This window comes from Phyllobates terribilis, unplaced genomic scaffold (assembly GCF_046119375.1).
Source record: "Phyllobates terribilis strain yellow unplaced genomic scaffold, ASM4611937v1 Scaffold_1__5_contigs__length_1240528914, whole genome shotgun sequence".
Taxonomy (NCBI): domain Eukaryota; kingdom Metazoa; phylum Chordata; class Amphibia; order Anura; family Dendrobatidae; genus Phyllobates; species Phyllobates terribilis.
In genome coordinates, this window is record NW_027362761.1 from 9,348,824 (window position 1) to 9,364,447 (window position 15,624).

A 15,624-nucleotide genomic window follows, 5' to 3' on the forward strand; every position below is an offset into this window, starting at 1 on the left:
GATTCTGTACGGCCCGATGAACCTGGGACCCAGTTTCCAGGAGGGAACCTTAAGTTTTATATTCCTGGTAGACAACCATACCCGATCGTTCACACTTAGGTCCGGACCAGACACTCTCCTCCTATCAGCCATACGTTTGTATCGGTTCCCCATAGTATTCAGATTCTTCAGCACCCCTCTCCATACTGAAGCGAGTGATGAGGAAAATCGTTCCTCCTCAGGAACCCCCGAAGAGCCCCCCCTACTGAAAGTACAAAACTGGGGGTGAAAACCATATGCCCCAAAAAACGGGGACTTACCAGTGGACTCGCTCCGCCTATTATTAAGAGCAAACTCTGCCAGAGGTAAGAAAGAAGCCCAGTCCTCCTGGTTCTCTGACACAAAACACCGGAGATATGTCTCCAAGCTCTGGTTCATACGTTCCGTCTGACCATTGGTCTGAGGATGAAAAGCCGATGAGAACGACAAATGCATCCCCCGCCGTGCACAAAACGCCTTCCAGAACTTGGACACAAACTGAGACCCCCGATCAGACACCACCTCGGAGGGTACCCCGTGAAGCCTCACAATCTCCCCAATGAACACCTGCGCAAGAGTTTTAGCATTAGGGAGAGCCGGAAGAGCGATAAAATGTGCCATCTTGCTGAACCTGTCCACTACAACGAGTATGACCGTTTTACCCGAAGACGGAGGGAGGTCCGTAATAAAGTCCATAGACAGATGAGTCCAAGGACGCTCCGGGATCTTCAAAGGTAAGAGGGCCCCAGACGGACGGGTATGTGAGGTCTTAGAGCGCGCACAAACCCCACAGGACGCGACAAAAGTTACCACCTCCTTATGTAAGTTAGGCCACCAAAACCGACGCGAGAGGAGATCCACAGTTGCTCTACTCCCCGGGTGTCCTGCAAAAACTGAGTTATGGTGTGCCTCGATCACCTTTTGTCGCAACTGATCTGGAACAAACAGTCTCCCCGGAGGTCCAACAGGGGCGTCCCCCTGAGCCTCCAATACCTCCTCCTCCAGCTCAGAGCATACTGCCGAAACCACCACCCCCTCCTGAAGGATAGGAATCGGGTCGTCTGTATTCCCGGCCCCAGGGAAACTACGAGATAAGGCATCCGCCTTTACATTTTTTGACCCAGGACGATATGTAACGACAAAATTAAACCTGGTAAAAAACAATGACCACCTAGCTTGTCTGGGATTCAGACGTTTCGCGGACTCCAGATATAGCAGGTTCTTGTGATCGGTGATGACGGTGACCGGATGGACTGCCCCCTCCAAAATATGGCACCACTCCTCAAAAGCTAACTTAATGGCCAAGAGTTCCCTATTGCCGACATCGTAATTCCTCTCAGCGGACGACAATTTTTTAGAGAAAAAGGCGCACGGATGCCACTTACCAGGGGACGAACCTTGTGACAATACTGCTCCCACCCCTACCTCGGAAGCGTCTACCTCTACAATGAATGGCTGTGACGCATCAGGTTGAATGAGTATGGGTGCCGAGGCAAAACATTTTTTCAAGGAGGAGAATGCTTGACAAGCCTTGTCAGACCACCTAAAAAATCCGTCCCCTTTTTAGTCATGTCTGTGAGAGGCTTAAGCATGGACGAGAAATTACGAATGAACTTCCGGTAATAATTAGCAAACCCCAGGAAACGTTGTAGTGCCTTAAGATTCTCAGGCCGATCCCACTCAAGAACTGCCCGCACTTTCCCAGGGTCCATACGAAAACCGGACGCTGAAACCAGGAAGCCTAAAAACTGGAGTTCCTGTACGGCGAACACACACTTTTCCCATTTGGCATACAGTTTATTATCCCGCAAGATCTGTAACACCTGCCTAACGTGCTCCTGATGAGACACCAGATCCGGCGAGTAAATTAAGATATCATCCAGATATATGACAACAAACTGTCCCACCAGGCGGCGAAAAATGTCATTAACAAAGTGTTGGAACACCGCCGGGGCATTAGTCAGACCGAATGGCATGACAAGGTTCTCATAATGCCCCTCCGGAGTGTTAAACGCCGTCTTCCACTCATCCCCCTCCTTCATCCTAATCAGATTGTACGCCCCCCTGAGATCCAACTTAGAGAACCATTTGGCGCCCACGATCTGATTAAAGAGATCGGGAATAAGTGGGAGCGGATACGGATCTCGGACCGTAATCCGATTAAGTTCACGGAAATGCAGGCAAGGGCGTAGGCCTCCATCTTTCTTCTTAACAAAGAAGAACCCCGCAGCCACCGGTGAAGATGAAGGTCTAATATGCCCCTTAGCCAGACTTTCTGAAATATAATCCTTCATGGCCTGCCTCTCAGGACCAGAAAGGTTATACAACCTAGCTTTAGGTAACTTGGCCTCAGGGAGCAGTTTTACAGAACAGTCATACTCGCGATGAGGAGGTAGTTCCTGACACCCTTTCTCCGAGAATACATCCTCAAAGTCCGCCAGAAATGGAGGTAAGACCCAAGGAGTAACCGCACCGATGACCGTGTTCATGCAGTTTTTATTACAGAATTTACTCCATTGGCTTATCTCTCTGGTTTGCCAATTAATAACCGGGTTATGCTTAGTTAACCAAGGAAGGCCCAACACTATAGGAGTGGGAAGACCCTCCAACACGTAGCAAGACAACAGTTCTTTATGTATCGCCCCCACTTGAAGTTTTACGTCATGCACAGCTTGCAAAAAACTTCCCTGACCGAGAGGCCTGGCATCCATCGAGAATATGGGGATGGGTTTAGCCAACTCACTCAATCGCATACCTTGAACCCGGGCAAACCGAGCATCAACCAGATTAGCCCCGGCCCCACTATCCAGAAGAACAGATATCCTCTCAGTTCTCGTACCCACCACCACCTCCGCCGGTACGAGAAACTGAGACGAACCTAGGGACGAAATACCTACTCCCAGATTGCCGTCCACCACACAACCTGGGATCAACAGTTTTCCGACGACTCTTCACTCTGCAAGGGACGGGATGGACACCCCCCAATAAAATGTCCCTTTCTCCCGCAGAAGAAACACCTTCCTGTCTTATGGCGCACCACCGGTCCCCTCCCCCGAAATGATGTCCCTCCTAATTGCATAGGCTCCTCTGGACTGACCAGGGGAACCACCATATGAGGGGACCTTGTAGGAGGTGGAGTCATCACAGGGGGTAGAGTTATCCCGCACCTCTCCCGAAGCCGTCTGTCAACGCGAATAGCAAGGGCCATAGCGGCTTCCAGTGACGCGGGAGAGTCATACTGTGCCAACACATCCTGTAATTTGTCAGATAAACCTTGACAAAACTGGCTCCTAAGAGCCGGGTCATTCCGCTGGGTGTCCGTGGCCCACCTACGGAACTCCGAACAGAATTCCTCCGCCGGACGATCTCCCTGCTGGATCCTACGTAACTTAGACTCAGCAAGGGAGATCCGATCTGGGTCATCATATACGAGTCCCAGAGCAGCGAAAAACCTATCCACTGACTGGAGAGCCGGGGAGCCCGGGGGAAGAGAGAACGCCCAAGATTGTGGGTCCCCTTGTAGGAGCGAGATGACAATTCCCACCCTTTGTTCTTCACTCCCCGATGACCGAGGCCGCAGCCGAAAGTACAACTTGCATGCCTCCCGGAAAACAAAAAACTTGTTCCGCCCCCCAGTGAACCTGTCAGGGAGAGCTACTTTAGGTTCTGGTCCGGCTTGCTCCTGAGGATACAAAACCTTGGACCTAACGTCCGCCAGCTCCATGGACAAACTCTGCAACTGCCGAGCTAGACCGGCTACTGGATCCATGGTAGCTGGAGAAAAACTAAGTGGTCGGTGAAAATGTCACGCTGTCTCTGTATACTGGAGGTAGGGGGCCTAAGCTGACCCTAAGCTGGGGCCCTGACTAATCCCTCAACCTGGAGGTACTGTTAAAGGTACAGAGGTCCAGGCCGCCAGCGTAACCCCTACCTCCTGAGGATCCCTGCACCTAAGTAATCTAGTCCTGAGAAGGACCCCGATTACAACAAAAGGGAACAAGTAATAATATGCCCACACACAGTACTTAGACGAACGAGACAGTACAAGGGAAAAACCAAAACCACCTTGCATACAAAAACTACACAACTACAACAGAGGGAACACCAACGGGAAAGGAGATAAATGATAAAGCGAGGAAGGGAAAAAACACTCCAAATACACTTATCTCTGAAACTCCAAATACCACGATCCGCTCTGTTAGTCTGCATGAGATGCTTTCACCGACACTTCCCTAACAGACCAGCAGGCATTTGAAGGAGTCTCACTACAGCAGCATTGATTGCAGCTGGGCGAGGCTGGACCTCGTCTAGCACAGAGAGAGAGAGAATTAACTCCCTCACTGCCGAAAAACACAAAGCACCAAAAAGTCAGCTGCGAGAAGTCAGGCTGTGTAATCGTGACGATCTTCGTGGCGACACACCCGTGACAAAAGGTAAAAGAAAAAAAAGAAAAGAAGAGGTATCTGGTATTAATATTACCTTGGGAAAAGTCTTAGATCTTACCGGGACTCTTTAGATGAAAAATGAGTGTTCCATGAGAACCAATGAATATCATACTTATTCATTGTGTTATTTCTCATGGCGGCCGCTAGTTCAAAAGTGTTATTTGTGGTTACTCTGTCAATTACCTCTGATATCAAAGGCACATTCGTTTGTTTCCAATTAGTTGTTATAAGTAATTTTGTAACCAAGAAAACATGGATAGCAATTGGTCTAACTTTTTGAGATAAGTCTGCTTCCAATGAAAGAAGTGCTAAATGAGGAGAATAAGGGTTATCTACATTACATACTTCGCTCAGTAATTCAAATACTTCTTTCCATAAATTTACTATTAATGGACATTCCCATAGTATATGATAAAGGCTACCTTTGAGTCCACAGCGTCTCCAGCAGGATTCAGATTGATTCTGAAATGCTTTGTGCATCCTTACCGGTGTGAAATACCACCCAGTCAAGGTTTTATAATATGTTTCTTGTAAGCTAGCATTAATTGAGTTTGTGTATGTCATTTTAATTGCTTTCCTCCATCTTTCTGTGGAGAATTGAGTACCTATATCTCTTTTCCAGTTATTCATATACGTTTGTATTGTAAATAAATTATCTTCATTGAAATTTGCATAAATGTTTTTTGTGCTCCACAAAGTGTTCTTTTCTGGGTTTTTCAAAAGACAAAATATTTCTCTAGAAATAACCAACAGGAATTTGTATTTTTTTCTGATATATTTCCTTATCTCAAGATATGTATAAAATTCTATATCAGGAAGCCTATATTACTCTTTGAGTTGCTGAAAAGTGTAAAAGGAATCTGCTTTATTTTCCTTCAGTATTCCAGAGAAATCTTTGATCCCTTTTTTCTCCCATAATGTATGGTCAAAATTTGAAATGGCAATTTTGAGAGTGGAACTAGGGATATTTTCTAGATTGGCTGGTATGATGTTAGAATTCGTTGCATTAAACAGCAATTTCCATGATAATATTGATGATTTGATGGCTGGATGTAACTGTAAATCTAATGATTTGTCAAAAAGAAATGACAATACCATTGATAAAAAGGGTAAGTCCTTGTTGAATTCTCTCTCTAATTCGATCCAACAGAGTTTAATGGGTAAATTTAGGAGGCAGTTCCTACTCTGCATGACTAAATTAGCAAGGTGGTACGCATTTAAATTGGGGACACTCATGCCTCCATTTAATTTGTGCTTATAAATAATCCGTTTAGAAATTCTAGGAGGCTTGCAACTCCAGATAAAGTTTGATAATTGTTTTTGAAATTTGTTCATCTAGACTTGTGGAATAAGAGGAGGTATGGTGCGAAAAATATATTGGAGCTTGGGAAGCAGAGACATTTTATATATAATTATTTTTCCCAACCAAGAAGTTTCTACCTTCTCTATCTTAGAAATGCTTTCTTGTATTTCTTTATAGATGTTAGATTTATTTCTATAATCTTGTCCCCGGGTTTAGTCAATTTAATCCCAAGATATGTAATATTGGCTTTTTCCCATGTGTAAGGAAATTCATTTTTGATTATATTTTTGTCTCTGGATCTATGTTAAAACTTAAGATTTTTGATTTAGTTGGGTTAATTTTACAATATGAGAGTTTAGAGAATTCTTTAATTAAATGAGTTAGTTCCCGGATAGAGTTCAGTGGGTTTGTTAACGTTAAAATTATATTATCCGCGAAAAGGCTTATCTTGTATTGTCTTTTATTCGTTGGAACACCTGTGATTAAATTATTCATCCTGATTGCTTCTGCAAAAGGCTCCATTATCAGGGTAAAGAGGATCGGGGATAGTGGACAGCCTTGCAGTGTGCCATTGGAATATGTTAAAAAAAATTAGAAGGGAGATTATTTACCAAAAATTAGTTGATGGACATGTGTATAAGGTTGAGATGGCATTAAAAATTCGACCATGGATACCAAATTTAGATAAAGTTGCAAACATATAGCTCCAATTAATCCTATGAAATGCTTTTCCAGCATCGATAGAGAGAAGTATTGAAGGGATTTTTATTTTTTCTATGTGGGCAATCAAGTCCAAGGTTCTCCTGGTACCGTCTGATGTTTGTCTGCCCTTTACAAACCCGACTTGATCCATATGTATCAAGCTAGGTAAAAATTCTGATAATCTATTTGCTATTATTTTTGCCAACACTTTTATATCTGTATTAAGAAGGGATATATGTCTGTAATTTGAGATTAATGTGGGATCTGTTTGTTGCTTGGAAATCACTATAATATTGGCTTGGAGGTTCTCAGATGGCATGTTTTTTTCTTCAGTTGTTTGATTAAAAAAATTGGTTAAGGGAGTAGATAGGATATGTTTGAAAGTTGAATAATAGTCATTTGAGAAGCCATCAGGACCTGGGGACTTATTTTCTTTTAATTTATATAATGTGGTCTCGACTTCTGGACCTGAAAAGGGGGAGTTTAAACAAGCTAATTGTTCTTCATTCAGTACTGGGAGTTGAATACCAGATAAAAAGTTATTTATATCTATTTCTTTGGGTTGTCGTACATCCAAATTATCTTTAAGATTATATAATGCATAATAAAATGAAGCAAAGGCTTCAGAGATGTCCTTTGGGTGTGATAGAAGATTATTTGATTTTTGGATATGTGTGACTTTTGTTTTTATTCTTTGTTGTTTGATTTTTTCTGACATTAATTTGGACATCTTCTTGTATTCAAAATAATGCCTTATCATGTATCATTTTATCATATTTTTCTATTAACTGAGATCTTAGTTCCAATCTCAGTTTTCAGGATTTTTGAATGTGTACTATGAGATGGATTAGTTTGTTGCCGTTTTTCTTCTTTGTCAATTTTGTCAGTAATTTCCTGAATTTTAATTTGTTTATTATATTGTGAGTTAAGTTGGATAAGCAGTCCCCTCAGAACTGCCTTGTGGGCATTCCATGTTGTGGCTGGTGCAATTTCTTGTGAAGTATTTTCCTTAAAGTAATTTTTAAAGGAGTTTTCAATTTTATTTTTATATAGTGGATGTTTTAATAGAAATGAATTGCATCTTCATATTCTGGTTCGCTCACAATTGTTAGAAGTTAAAAATGAAAAGAATACTGGGGCATGGTCTGACCATGTGATGTTTCCTATGGTGACCTCTTTAATTTTTAGTAGTGAATGAATATTTGTACAAACTAAATCTATTCTGGTGAAAGTGTGATGTCTATCTGAATAAAATGTGTATTCTCTAGAGGATGTATTCAAACATCTAAAAGCATCGTAGAGATTTTCTTGATTTAACTATTTTTTTAAAGTAAAAATCTTATATCTGGGAGTAGCTGTGGTGTCTACTAGTTGGTCTGGGATGATATTAACTGAAAAGTGAAATTTAATTCAAGTGTCACCTTCTCCCTTTCCTGGCGAAGGTGATTGATCCATTGTCTCAGTCAGATCGTCTTGTACAAGGAATCTCCTTCCTTCTTCCACGTCTTGGATTATATGTGTGGACCCTTTATAGAATATGATGAGCTTAGTGGGAAATCCCCATTTGTATGGTATGTTCCAAGCTCTCAAGATGTTTGTTATGTCCACAAATGATTTCCTTAGTTTCAGTGTTTCTTTAGAAAGGTCTGTATAGATTCTGATGTTTTCAAATGGTGCCAGTAGGTTGGAATTCTTCTTCATATAGTCCAATAGTTGTTCTTTTATGTGATAGAAGTCAAACCTTGCAATAACTTCTCTAGGGATTTCTTTGGAAAGAAATGTAGGTTTCGGGAGTCTGTGGGCTCTATCTATCGTTGAGTCTATTGGTGTTGTTGATGGGAGCGCTTTTTTTGTTAGATCCTTGATAAAGGATGACAGTTTATTTGGTGGGACATTTTCAGGAATTCCCCTGAATTTTAAATTATTTCTTCTGTTTCTGTCATCTATGTCAGTTAGTTTTAATTTTAGTTGCTTAACCTCTTCTTTCAAATAGGTATGGTCTTTTTCTAGGACGTCCTGTTTCATTGAAACCTCATCAACTTTTTTAACAGTTTCTCCCATCTTAATGTTAATGTTATTCATGGATTGTTGTAGAGTGTCCATTTTCTTGCTTAGATTAAGTTCCATTTGGTTTGCAGAGGCCATAAATAATTCTCAAGGTACAGCAATAGGGGTTCAAGACAACCACACAGAAAAGATGAGTATTTAAAGCGAGTGTAGTGCTACAAAGAGTTAAAACTTAACATTTATTACAACTGAATAAAAAAGTAATACACAAGTCCAAAGGACCTAAAAACAAGTATAAGCCTGTCTGTGATAGTGAGTGACCCTAACAATCAATAGCTCATTATGTCCAGGAATATAACCATATGTGATAACAACATAGTCTACCTGTAACATCACACAGAAAATGGCGGGAAAATAGTAACGGAGCTCTCAAGACAGTGTCTCAAACGTATCGTGTCTCAGCCCACAAGAACCTTAATACATTTACACAATTGATGGTGAGCCTTTAAACACCTATAAATATGTTAATGGAACGACCTCACCAGATAGAATGTTGGTTCTTGCTCTCTGGCTTTAAGACAGCTCCATGTGATGGGGCATCCAAAACCTTATTCAGCCTCCAGCAACTCACAGCACACCGCTCCCAACGCGTTTCATTGCCTCAGCTAATCATCAGGGGAGAAGAGGGTGTCATGCGGTATAGAAGCTGGCATCAAACGCTCAGCTTATCCATTAGACAGTGCCGATAACAGGCAGATAGGTCCTCCTTTTGAATATGCCCGCGCTGACAAGCGGGCGCGTCATTTCCGGTTCCGGCCAGACGGCATCCGGTATGTGGAACGCAGGCGCCGGCCGTGACACGCAAACGTCACTTCCGGCTCGCGCGTCCCACAGGAAGCCAGTGCACAGACCAGGAAGCGACGAGTAGGGGGAATGAACACAGTGTGCCCACACATAGCACGCCGCGGTGGGTGGTAACAAGAACCCCCACCCACCCAAAATCACCCCCACCAGGAGGGGTGTCAGAAAAAAAGAACAAAGTATGACACTCCTCCGGTCACATACCATATGCCGCGCAGTCTATAATGACCACGCTAGACATACCCCAGTGGTCAAAAGACTGGAGATACTTCACGGGTCAAGTCAGATCAGTGGTAATGAGACAGAGGACAACCTCGCACACATAAAGCCCAAAAAGGGAGGAGAGGTAATTTGTAAAAATAGGGAGAAAACTGGGGAGGACCGCACCTCCAGAGCAAGGGAAGGGGGAAGGGGGGATGAGAAACGAGAAGAAGGAGAGTGGATAGTGGGGTGTAACACAGGAAAAGATATTGAGCAAAAAATCAAAATCAACCAGGTGAATACACCGAGGGGAGTAGAGACAGCAGAGGGGACTACACAGCCCTATTGATAAACTAGTAAGGACTGTCCCTACCTGTCAGTGGAGGTTGGCACCCTAAAACCTGCGCAAGTGGCGCCACCACTCCGCGGCGGCTATCCCTACTCTCCTTGCCCTATTTCGCCCTGCACTCATAAGAAGGACCTGTAGGACAACTGTTCATTTAGGCCCTGAGGGGCCATTGTCTGCAATCTAAAAATCCACTTAGTCTCCCTTTGGAGAATCAATTTGTCCCAATCACCCCCTCTTGGCGGGGCAATCACTTTATCGATTCCCATGAGTCGTATCACGTTCGTGTCGTTAGGATGCACGTTGTTCACATGTCTCGCCAGGGGGGTGTCTCTTTTCAGGGCTATATCCCGTTGATGTTCCCCCACTCTTCTTCTTAGTTCTCTTTTAGTTTTCCCCACATATTCCACCCCGCACACACAAATGGCCATATAGATTATCCCCTTGGATCTGCAATTGCTAAAATGTTTGACGACAAAGGTTTCTCCGGTGACATTGCTTCTAAAGTCCTTTCCTTGTATCATAACTTTACATGATACACATCCACTACATCTGAAACTACCATTGATAGAACTTCTTAACCAATTGTTTCCCAGATGACCCGTGTAGTGGCTGTGGACCAGTCTGTCCCTAAGGGATGTGCCCCTTTTATAGGTAATCATGGGTCTTAAATCGACCACATCACCACATCACCAATGTCTTCATCCATTTGGAGGATCGGCCAATGTTTGTGTAGTATCTCACGAACTGTATGTGCCTGATTGGAGAAGGTAGTAACAAGTCTACATGGAACACTATCTTTGCTCAGTTTGGGGGGTGGGTGTAGTAGGGAGGTGCGGTCACTAGCCAGAATCTCACCATAAGCCTCGGCCACCACCTTCCTAGGGTAACCCCTCTCGTGAAAACGCCGACAGAGGTCACTGGCCTGAGTTCTAAAGGTGACATGATCCAAGCAATTTCTTCGGATCCTCATGAACTGTCCCTTTGGTATTCCCTTCTTAAGGGGGACAGGATGGTTGCTTTCCCACCTGAGAAGGGAATTCGAAGCAGTTGTCTTCCTATAGGTACTTGTCACTATCTCACCATCCATACCTATCCGGATGAGGATATCCAGGAAGGGCAGCTCATGAGGACCAAACTAAAAAGTAAAATGTAGATTGAGATCGTTGTGGTTCAGTCTGTCGACGAGATCCCCGAAGGATTTTTTGTCCCCCTTCCACAATACTAGGACGTCGTCAATGTATCGAACCCACAACAGGATGTTTTCACCACCCACCATAGGAATATCACCAAACACGACAGTTTCTTCCCACCAGCCCAGGTAAAGGTTAGCATACGATGGGGCACAGGGACTCCCCATCGCGGTGCCCCTGAGCTGGTGGAAATACTTCCCGCCGAAAAGGAACACATTTTTTGTCAAGCAGAACTGTAGGGCCTCCATCACAAAGTGATTATGTCTCTCAAATTGCTTGCCCCTCCCACTGAGGAAGAACCGTATCGCTTCCAAACCCCCGTCGTGAGGTATTGAGGAGTACAGTGACTCAACATCAATACTAGCTAATGTCACGTCCTTGTCCACCGTTATACTTTCCAATTTACGGAGCTGGTCATTGGTGTCGCCAATAAATGAATTAAGGCTTAGGACAAAAGGTTTGAGTACCTTCTCTAGGTATATTCCCAGATTTTGGGTTAGGTTATTCACCCCAGATACGATTGGGCGTCCTTTGAGTGGATTCAAGCCCTTATGCACCTTTGGCAAGCTATAAAAGGTAGCCATTACTGGATGGGCCGGGCAAATGAAATCCCTCTCTTGTTTATTCAGAACACCGTCATTTAGAGCCCCATTAGCCAGTTCCTCCAGCTGTTGGGAAAATCCCTTAGTGGGATCCGTGTTTAACATGTGGTAGCATTCGATGACGTTCAATATTACACTACACATCGAGTGATAATCACTGGTGTCCATGATCACCACGTTACCGCCTTTGTCTGACGGTTTAATGGTGATAGAATGATCATTTTCCAAAGACATCAGTGCCTGTATCTCGCGACGCGTAAGATTATGCCTGGCCCATCCTGAATGGCTCTCAAGGTCTCTCAAATCCTTAGTTACCATACTCAGAAACACATCAATTGGTCCCAAATCAGTCTGTGGGGGTGGCATTTTTGTACTCTTCAGTTTGAGATCGGTAAACGGGCCACTGCCTTCCCAATTGGGGTCAGGATCGCTAAGGTGAAAGAGGGTCCTAATGTCGGGCAAGAGTTCCTCACGTACCCCCAGTTCAGCACAGGCATGTCTATCGTTCCTAATGAAGTGCTTTCGCCACTTCAACTTGCGCACAAATAGATTTACATCCTTGATGGCATCAAAAGAGTTAATTTTGATTTTTTGCTCAATATCTTTTCCTGTGTTACGCCCCACTATCCACTCTCCTTCTTCTCGTTTCTCATCCCCCCTTCCCCCTTCCCTTGTTCTGGAGGTGCGGTCCTCCCCAGTTTTCTCCCTATTTTTACAAATTACCTCTCCTCCCTTTTTGGGCTTTATGTGTGCGAGGTTGTCCTCTGTCTCATTACCACTGATCTGACTTGACCCGTGAAGTATCTCCAGTCTTTTGACCACTGGGGTATGTCTAGCGTGGTCATTATAGACTGCGCGGCATATGGTATGTGACCGGAGGAGTGTCATACTTTGTTCTTTTTTTCTGACACCCCTCCTGGTGGGGGTGATTTTGGGTGGGTGGGGGTTCTTGTTACCACCCACCGCGGCGTGCTATGTGTGGGCACACTGTGTTCATTCCCCCTACTCGTCGCTTCCTGGTCTGTGCACTGGCTTCCTGTGGGACGCGCGAGCCGGAAGTGACGTTTGCGTGTCACGGCCGGCGCCTGCGTTCCACATACCGGATGCCGTCTGGCCGGAACCGGAAATGACGCGCCCGCTTGTCAGCGCGGGCATATTCAAAAGGAGGACCTATCTGCCTGTTATCGGCACTGTCTAATGGATAAGCTGAGCGTTTGATGCCAGCTTCTATACCGCATGACACCCTCTTCTCCCCTGATGATTAGCTGAGGCAATGAAACGCGTTGGAAGCGGTGTGCTGTGAGTTGCTGGAGGCTGAATAAGGTTTTGGATGCCCCATCACATGGAGCTGTCTTAAAGCCAGAGAGCAAGAACCAACATTCTATCTGGTGAGGTCGTTCCATTAACATATTTATAGGTGTTTAAAGGCTCACCATCAATTGTGTAAATGTATTAAGGTTCTTGTGGGCTGAGACACGATACGTTTGAGACACTGTCTTGAGAGCTCCGTTACTATTTTCCCGCCATTTTCTGTGTGATGTTACAGGTAGACTATGTTGTTATCACATATGGTTATATTCCTGGACATAATGAGCTATTGATTGTTAGGGTCACTCACTATCACAGACAGGCTTATACTTGTTTTTAGGTCCTTTGGACTTGTGTATTACTTTTTTATTCAGTTGTAATAAATGTTAAGTTTTAACTCTTTGTAGCACTACACTCACTTTAAATACATAAATAATTCTCTAATAAAGTTCTCATGTACTGTCAAGTTAGCGGTTGATGTGTCCAAAATAGTAAGTGATGAGTTATTATAACTTTTTGTATCATAGGAGGTAAGAGGAGAGCCTTTATCTAGTCTGGAACGATTTTTTACTGGGGTTACGTTTGGTGAGTAATCATCCGATTCTTCATCAGGATCGGAGTCACAGTCCAATTTATCAACAATTACGTTTCTGTCATTCCCCACTCCTTTTCTTTTCCCTCTTGTTGGTATCATGCACCTATTAAAAGGGTCCACCTCTATGTCCTCTGCTACATCACAATTATCTTGAAAGTCCCGAAAAGATTCAGACCTAAGTGATCTGAGAGAGGTGGAGCGTCTTAAAGTAGAATTAGAGGGAGCTTCCATATTCCTACCTTGTGGTATAGATTTATTCCCCCATTGTTCCAAGTCGTTTCTAACCTTGGTCATAATGCTAGACCTTGTAGGTTTATTTAAATTAGATACATCTGTATCTTGTATAAGGATCATAGATTTGGTTGTTAAAGCCCTTTCCTTGGGTCTGACTAATATTGTAGAGTAATTTATGTCATCAGCACGTTTTTGGATATTATCTTTATTACCTTTACTAGCCAGTAAGGTAACATTTGCCATATTAGTCAATGATCTATTCAGTAAAAATGCAGGTGAAGAAGTATTGCATGCATCTATTACAGTTCCGATGCTTAAGGAAGGTTCTGACCCCTTAAGGAGATGCATGGACTCTTCCTTATGATTGTCCTCTAAAGTTTCTAAACTGTGTGGTGTGATCAGTAAGCTGCTCATTGGTGGCATGGAAGAAGGCTGAGAGCTGGGTAAGGCTTTCTCGCGCACTCACAGGGAGCCCTGACTCTTTGTGAGAGTACAGGGACTCTTCACTGATTGGCAGCTGAAGCCTCAAGGCGCCACAAAGTACGTTCTGAGTCTATCGCTCTGCGCTGAGGCAAAGGAAGTTTGCTTACCGTGCGAGCGTTGTCCAGATCTCTTGGTGTTGTAGAGGGCGATATCTGAAGGGTTAAGACCCTCTTCTTAGAAGTCATAGCACACCTTAGGTCAACGCTGCGAGGGACCGTGGAAAGCAGAGGATCTTTGGATAACACTGGAACTGAAGGTTTCTGCGGCGGAGCAGGGATCTTGCTTTGGCTTGTGTCTTTCTGGCTAGTGTTTTCCTGCTTGGTCCGACGTGGAAAAGACATCTGTTGTAAAGGATGTTTTTCCTTCAAGGAAAATGTGGCACACTCTGGATCTGTGCTGCAGAGCTCCTTTGAAAGTAAGGATCCTTCTTTGGATAATGGTATAACCTCTGTAACAGATGGAACGCCGGAGCAGGGATCTTCTCCTTTGATCATGCGGGAAGGGGACTTCTTGTGTTCTAAAGGATCTTTTTCTTTAGAGAAAGACATTTCACATACTGGATCTGAACCACAAGTGATTGTAAAGGTAAGAGAAACCTTAAGGCTGTGTGCCCACGATGCGTTTTTTAAGCGTTTCCGCAGCGGCAAAAACGCATGCAATGCATGGTAGAAGGCCTGCCATGTTCCCCAATGATAATCCACATGTGCTGTGCACATGCTGCGGAAATTTCCGCTGCGGATTATCATTGCGGAAAAAAACGCAGCACTACCAATTATTTTGCGGAAGTGCTGCATTTTCGCCGCCATTGACTTCATTAGATCGCATGGATTACGCATCACTGTATATGTAGATGCGCATTCCATGCGTTCTAATGTGCGGATGGTACCACCCAGGTCTAGAGGAGAGGAGACTCTCCTCTGGACCTGGGTACCATAGAAAATTGTAAAAAAAAAAAATAATAAAAAAAAAAGAATACATTAAAAAATAAATATATACTTACCTTCTGGCGGCCCCAGATGCGCTCCTCCTCCCATGCCGGCAGTTCGCGATGGACTGAAGGACCTGCGTTGCCGTCATAGTCATGTGACGGGTCACGCGACGCTGACGTCGACAGGTCCTTCAGTGTGCCGCTGCCGGCAAGGGAGAACGGAGTGAAGCAGGACACCGGGGGCCATCATAGGGTAAGTATATCTTTATTTTTTTATTTTTTACCATTCTTTCGGTCACAGTATATAAATCCATGCGGTTTGCATGGATTTATATAGTGTGACCAAGTTGACAAGCACTTTCCAAGTGATGCTAAAATCGCTTGGAAAGCGCTTGTCA